Source organism: Dama dama, chromosome 23, assembly GCF_033118175.1.
Source record: "Dama dama isolate Ldn47 chromosome 23, ASM3311817v1, whole genome shotgun sequence".
Lineage (NCBI taxonomy): Eukaryota > Metazoa > Chordata > Mammalia > Artiodactyla > Cervidae > Dama > Dama dama.
The window spans coordinates 38,527,747-38,533,746 of record NC_083703.1 but is presented as its reverse complement, the minus strand read 5'-3'; the positions used below and the strand labels follow the sequence as shown (position 1 = coordinate 38,533,746).

General features: G+C 59.6%; 1 protein-coding gene across 2 annotated transcripts in view; it reads left to right on the top strand.

Moving 5' to 3' along the window:
• Positions 1 to 1,072: 1,072 nt before the first annotated feature.
• RRBP1 (ribosome binding protein 1) overlaps positions 1,073 to 6,000 on the top strand; it is a 46,953-nt gene continuing 42,025 nt past the window's right edge. For both annotated transcript variants that reach the window (XM_061126402.1, XM_061126400.1), the window contains exon 1: positions 1,073 to 1,228. The gene's annotated coding sequence lies outside the window, so the exon portion shown is untranslated. The remainder of the gene's footprint in view (positions 1,229 to 6,000) is intronic.

Sequence of the window (6,000 nt, the reverse complement as noted above, 5' to 3'; positions counted from 1 at the left end):
GTCGTCTCCTCCTCCTGCCTTCAATCTTTCCCAGCATCAGGGGCTTCTCTAATGAGTCAGTTCTTCACATCAGATGGCCAAAGGATTGGAGTTTCAGCTTCCGCATCAGTCCTTTCAATGAATATTCAGGACTGATTTCCTTTATGATGGACGGGTTGAATCTCCTTGCAGTCATAAATAGAACTGCAATTGCGGCCCTGCTGCCAGCTGAGATCTGGACCGTGCCTCGATGTAACCGCCCTGAAAATGGGTGCAAGTGAGGCCCGCCCTCCATTCCCCTGCGCGTCGTCTGGACTTTCCACCCTTTCCGCCCTCGATCCTCCATTTACTCGAGAAAATTCTTTCTGGGGCCGATTGCAATGAACACAGGGACGAGCCCTCTCGGGACTGACAGCCGGCAGGACTTGTCCTCTCATCCAGCGCCCGGAGGGGGCGCTGCTGCGGGGGGAAGTTAGCTGGTTTTTAGACGAAGCATTTCTCCCTACGGTTCCCGTGTTGCGCAACCATCTGCTCAGGGCGACACCCACCGCCACATCAGCCCAGAGCAGGCCAGGGGCGCGGGCGGAGCACCTCCTGGATTCGAACCTCCGCGGCCCCGCCGGCCCAGAGCCTGGCCCTGGTCGGCACCCGCGCGCGGGGCCGGCGCCCGGAGTGGGCGGGGCCGGCCGGCGCCCCCTCCCTTGCGTGTGGCCGAGCGTCCCGGCCCCGCCCCGCCCCGCCCCGCCCCCGCGTAGGGGCCGAGCGCCGCACCGCGCGGCCCCGCCCCTCGCCCCGGCCCCGCCCCCGCGGCGCCCCGCAGCTCCTCCCCTCTCCCATTGGCCGAGGCGGAGGTCCGCCTTCCTGCCCAATGGGCGCCGCCGCGGCTCGGCCGCCGGCGCTCTGACTGGCCAGCGGCCAGCGGAGTGGCGGGGTGCGAGCCAATGGGGAAAGGCGGCTCGATGAATGGCTGGCCCGGGTGGGGAAGGCAGGAGGCGGTGATCCCTGCGGAGGGGGCCGTTCGCCAGCTCCGAGGCAGAAAGTGCCACGACTCCACACGCGCGCACGCAGCCAGCTAGCGGCCAGAGCGGACGGCGGACGGGGCGGGCAGCGTCGGGATCGAGGCGCCTGCAGCTGCTTGGGGGGCGGCTTCTCGGCGGAGGCTTGGCCGGCTCCTCTCTCTCCCGGTTCCGCGGCGGCGGCGGCTGCGGCTCCTGCCCTCTCGCTCTCCCTCCCGCGTCTCCGGCTGCAGGTAAGAAACTTGGCCGGGCCCTGCAGCGGCGGCGCGCGGGCGGGCCGTCGGGGCGCCGGGGCCGGGCCGGGCCGGGCCGGGCCGCGCCGGGAGTGACACGTCTCCTTGGCGGCCCCTCCCCCGGCGGCGGTGCCGCCCGCCGTCGCCGCGGTCGCGGACCCTGGCGGGGGGGTCCCGGTGGGCCCCGGGTTGGGGGTGAGGCGTGTGCCGGACCCGAACCCCATGCCGGGGGGCGTCGACCGAGTGCGCCCGCGGTGTGGACCCCACGTCCTCGCCGTCGGCGGGACCGGCCGCGGCCCCGCGGCGCGACGTGGCCGCCGCTCCCTCCCACCCTCCGTCTCCGCCTGGCCGTCGGGCCGGCCCGCGCGCTGCGAAGTTGGGCGAAGAAAGTTGGCGGCGGGGCGGGGCGGCGCGCAGCTGGCGGAGGAAGGGGTTAAGCTTCGGGAAGCGGCCGGATGACGTTGCCGGGCTGGAGTCTGGGCGGGGGGGGGGGGGGGGGGGGGGCGGTGGCGGAAGGCGGCGGAGGCCGGCGGGGAGAGGGGGCGGGATTGAATGGGGGCCGGGGCTGAGCGCGCCCACTTCGGGCTGCAGCCCCGGCTCTGCGGGACCGATCGGCGCCGACGGGGCGGGGTGGGCCCCGGGCGGGGGCGGGGGGGGGGGGGTTGGCCTGCCGTGCGGGGACCTGGACCGTCCAGTGCCAGACGCCCGGCGGGCCGCGGTGGCAACTTCCCGGAGGGGCGGCAGGCGACTCTCTGCTCCCCCTGGCGGCGGGGCCGGGGGGCGCCGTTTTCCTGGCTGGCCGCGCGGACCCGGCGCGAGGGCGCCGGGCCGGGGACGATGAATGGGCTGGCAGTGCCAGGCCCGGAGGAAGCCGCATCCCCGGCACGGCCGCCCAGCGCTGGCACCCGGTCTGGCTCCTGCCCGGGGCACCCAGCCTCGCTCTAGGCTGGGGAGGGCGGGATGGGGTCCGCGCTTTCCAGTGCAGCGTCTGGGAAGCCTCAGAGAGCCCTCCCCAGATGGCAGATAAAAATCTGTAGCTTGGGTGGTATCATGGTCAAGGGGTTGGCTTCCGCAAGCCCGCATCGTGGAGAGTCGGCCAGGCTGTTTAAACTCCGGGGTGCAGGTCCACGTCGGAAAGAGGGGCTGCTGGAGAGAGAAGCCGTGGAGACCCAGCACGCATGGGAGTGGGCCACAGGTGTGAGAGGTTACTGTTGCGAGAGTTTCTAGGGTGTTCAGAGGCCAGGAGGGAGGTGGGGTCTGGGTTTGCCTCCAGCCAGCCCGCTGCAGACGCAGCCTTGCCACGTACCAGAATCTGGGTCCCACCCCCTGCCACGACATGGACCCTCTGCTCAGGGTTCTCAACCTCTCTGAACTCGGATTTCCTTATCTGTGGCCTGGAGATAGAACCACCCACTCACAATGGGGTCAGGCAGGCTCCTGGTAGGTGCTGGGAAATACGGGTACCTTGTGCAAAGGGAAGGCAGTTTGGCAATAACTCCTGGAGGTCGGAGGTCATCAGCCTAGGAAGCACCAAGGAAATGAAACTTTGCAGGCTCTTGGGAACCTCCCAGGTTTTGCCTGGTGTGCTGAAACTGTCCGGGCATTTTCTGGAGTTGGGGACAGCTGGAGAGCTCATCAGACCTTTTTGACTGTTGAATGTCCCCAGAGACTAATGTCTTTGGTCCAGCCTTTCCAGAAGGGCAGCTATGTGCTTTACTCACGAGCCACGTGGCTGGGGAGCACCTTGCGTCCCCTGATGCTGTCCTCTGTGCTGGGTCGTCTTGACTTCCATTTAACCCGACACCAGGAAGTCCTGGTGACCCTGCAGTGAGCTGCTCTCTGGTGACATCTTCACTCCTTTGTGAACTCTCCAGAGGTCAGCCCCGCCACAGCCAGCCAGTTCGTGTTCCTTCCAGGAAGAAGCTTCCAGTTCTGAGGTCCTAAACATGCCACATCCCTCTGTTTAAGTGAAGGAGGAAAGCTGGAGGCAGATGGTGGAGCCGTGCAGGGTTTCTGGGCCAGTTGAGATTGGGTTGGGGGGAATGAGAAAGGTGTTTCTGGGACTAGAAACAGTGTCCTGTGTGTAGAGCCGGAGGTAACGTGCTGTAACAGAACTCTTTCAGAGTTAGGAGTCTGCCTTTGAACGTCTCTACAGAGAGTAAGGGATTAGATTGGTATCTTGGTGCATGAATATTTTTTGGTGATGGGGGAGTTTTAAATAAATCCTGAATCATTGAGTCACACTTGAGCAATTATGCTCTTTGCTGAAGGGGGCCCTAGGTCAATAGGCTATAGTGATGATATAGCACCAAATTCCATGTAAGTGGTTGAATGCAAACAATTTGATTGGAATACTGGTTTACTTAGTAGCTGGGAAGGCATGGCAACCCAGTCCAGTATTCTTGCTTGGAAAATCCCATGGACAGAGGAGCCTGCTGGTCTACAGTCCATGGGGTTGCAAAGAGTCAGACACAACTGAGCAACTAACTTTGAACGTAACAGAATAAATGTGGATGAAATGAGGCAGACCAGCAACCTGGTACATTTTTTCCAGCTGTCTCACCGGACAACTGAAGCTCAGCCCAACTTGATTTTTAAGGATTACCGTTTAGAAACGGATTCACAACTTTGATCTCTGTCTCGGGTGTCCATCCAGTGGGTAAGAATATGGAGGCCCAGCAGGTCAGGCAGTCATTAGGCTAGTTCCTGCTGCCCAGCTGCTGGGTGATGTGGGCACAGCCTTCTCAATGTTCACCAACAGGCTTTGTAATTCCACACTCCAAGGGAACACCTCGATCTGGAAATGAAGAGCTTCAGTGGAAGGAAGGTGGGGAGTCAGTGTGAAGCATGGCAGTGAGTGTGAAGATCGTGCTTTCATCTCACATCTTTCTCCACCATCTCCTGTGTGCCGGGCCTTCATACACTGCAGACGAGTGAACCTCACTCGTGTCTGCAAAAGCTTCTGTCTAGAACTGTCCAATAGGGTAGCCACACAGAAGTGTTGAAACTTTAATAAAATGGAAGTTCATGTCTTAGTCACAAAGCCACATTTCAGTGCCCAGTGCCACGTGGTGGTCAGTGCAGATTCCAGTCCGTTCCCTTGCCACAGAGAGTTCTCCTGAACAGCGCTGGTCTGGATATGGCTGCTGTTCCCTGAACATTGCTGCTGGTGCTGCTGCTGCTGCTAAGTCACGTCAGTTGTGTCCGACTCTGTGGGACCCCATAGACGGCAGCCCACCAGGCTCCTCTGTCCTTGGGATTCTCCAGGCAAGAACACTGGAGTGGGTTGCCATTTCCTTCTCCAATGCATGAAAGTGAAAAGTTAAAGTGAAGTCACTCAGTCGTGTCCGACTCTTCATGACCCCATGGACTATAGCCTACCAGGCTCCTCCATCTGTGGGATTTTCCAGGCAGGAGTACTGGAGTGGTTTGCCATTGCCTTCTCCCTCCTGAACATTGATGCCTCTGCTTTTCCTGATCATTTAGAGACACTGTTGTGTTGAACCCTGCGAAGTGCCCATTCTGTAGGTCAGGGACAGTTGACTAATGGCAGTTCATGAGTGTCCCCCTACTGAGATGTCACCTTAGAAAGTACTTTTGGACTGACTCGGGTGCACCTTACAAATTGCATGTTCAGGGCAAGAAGCAAGAAGCAGGGTCCTGCTCTGGAGAGATTCCTGCCTAAAAGCAGCACCATCAGAATGGCCCAGTGTAACAGATATGGAAAATAGATATTGGGCAGAAAGCATATGGGAAAGTAAATATTTAATTCTAAGGCAGAGAGCCTGGGCAAGAGGGCCATTTGGCATTACCAAAAATTAACCTGGGGACTTCCTTGGAGACTGTTTCCTTAGGCTCAAAAGTTCAGGTGAGTTTCCTGAGACCCGCAGGCCGACTCCCACGGCCAAAGGCCAGACACACATGGCCTGTTTCCCTTAAGTGCCATGGGTGATGTGTCTCTCCCACCCGCTCAGCAACTCAGAGCAACTGTAATTTATAAAGGTTTTGTAATTTCTATGTTGGATTATTTTAGCAAGGCTGCAATAGCGGCCCGTCTCCAAACCCTGCCTGGTCCAGTGTCCTGGTGTTTGCCTGCTTGCTGGCGTCAGGTGTGCCCTGGCTGTTGGCAACACTTGGTTATATTCCATGTAACTTTGAAAGGATCATTGGTTAGTATTTGGAGAGAATTTTTCTGAGTGCGCGGCCTCATGTCAGTACTGCACGTAGAGCAGCATCAACCCGGTTAACAGGGATCCCAGAGTGACCGGCAGCTGCCTTCGTGTTGGTCAGAGAGGCCGTGCTGGAAGTGATCAGCTAGCTGTTGTGATTGTGAACATCATCTGCTGGCCTCAAAGTTGGAATAAAAGACCATCTTAGTCTCAGGGCTTTAATGTTGTGCCCTGACCCTGGCTGAGGTGTGAGTGAACCAGATGTGTTTCAGGCTGACTTGAGACTGGTTCCTGGCTGGGGCCGCACCCGCATGGAGGGGACTTGACCAACACATGAGGTTTGTCCAGCCCCATCTGGCTAAACCACTGAGCCACCTTTTAAAATTGGAAAAGCTATTGTTAAAAATCTAGATTTTGAGCTCTCTTGGGGACAATGGGGATTTCCGGGCCCACTGGATTTGTTTCTTGGTGGCAGCCGTGGACTGCAGTCACCTCCCTGAGCAGGGCCTGTGCTCTCTTCCTAGCCCCCACCCCTCACTATACCTTGCTTGGGTCCCTGGGGGCACTGTCTGCCCACACCTCCGAGAGCTCAGAGGAGCCAGA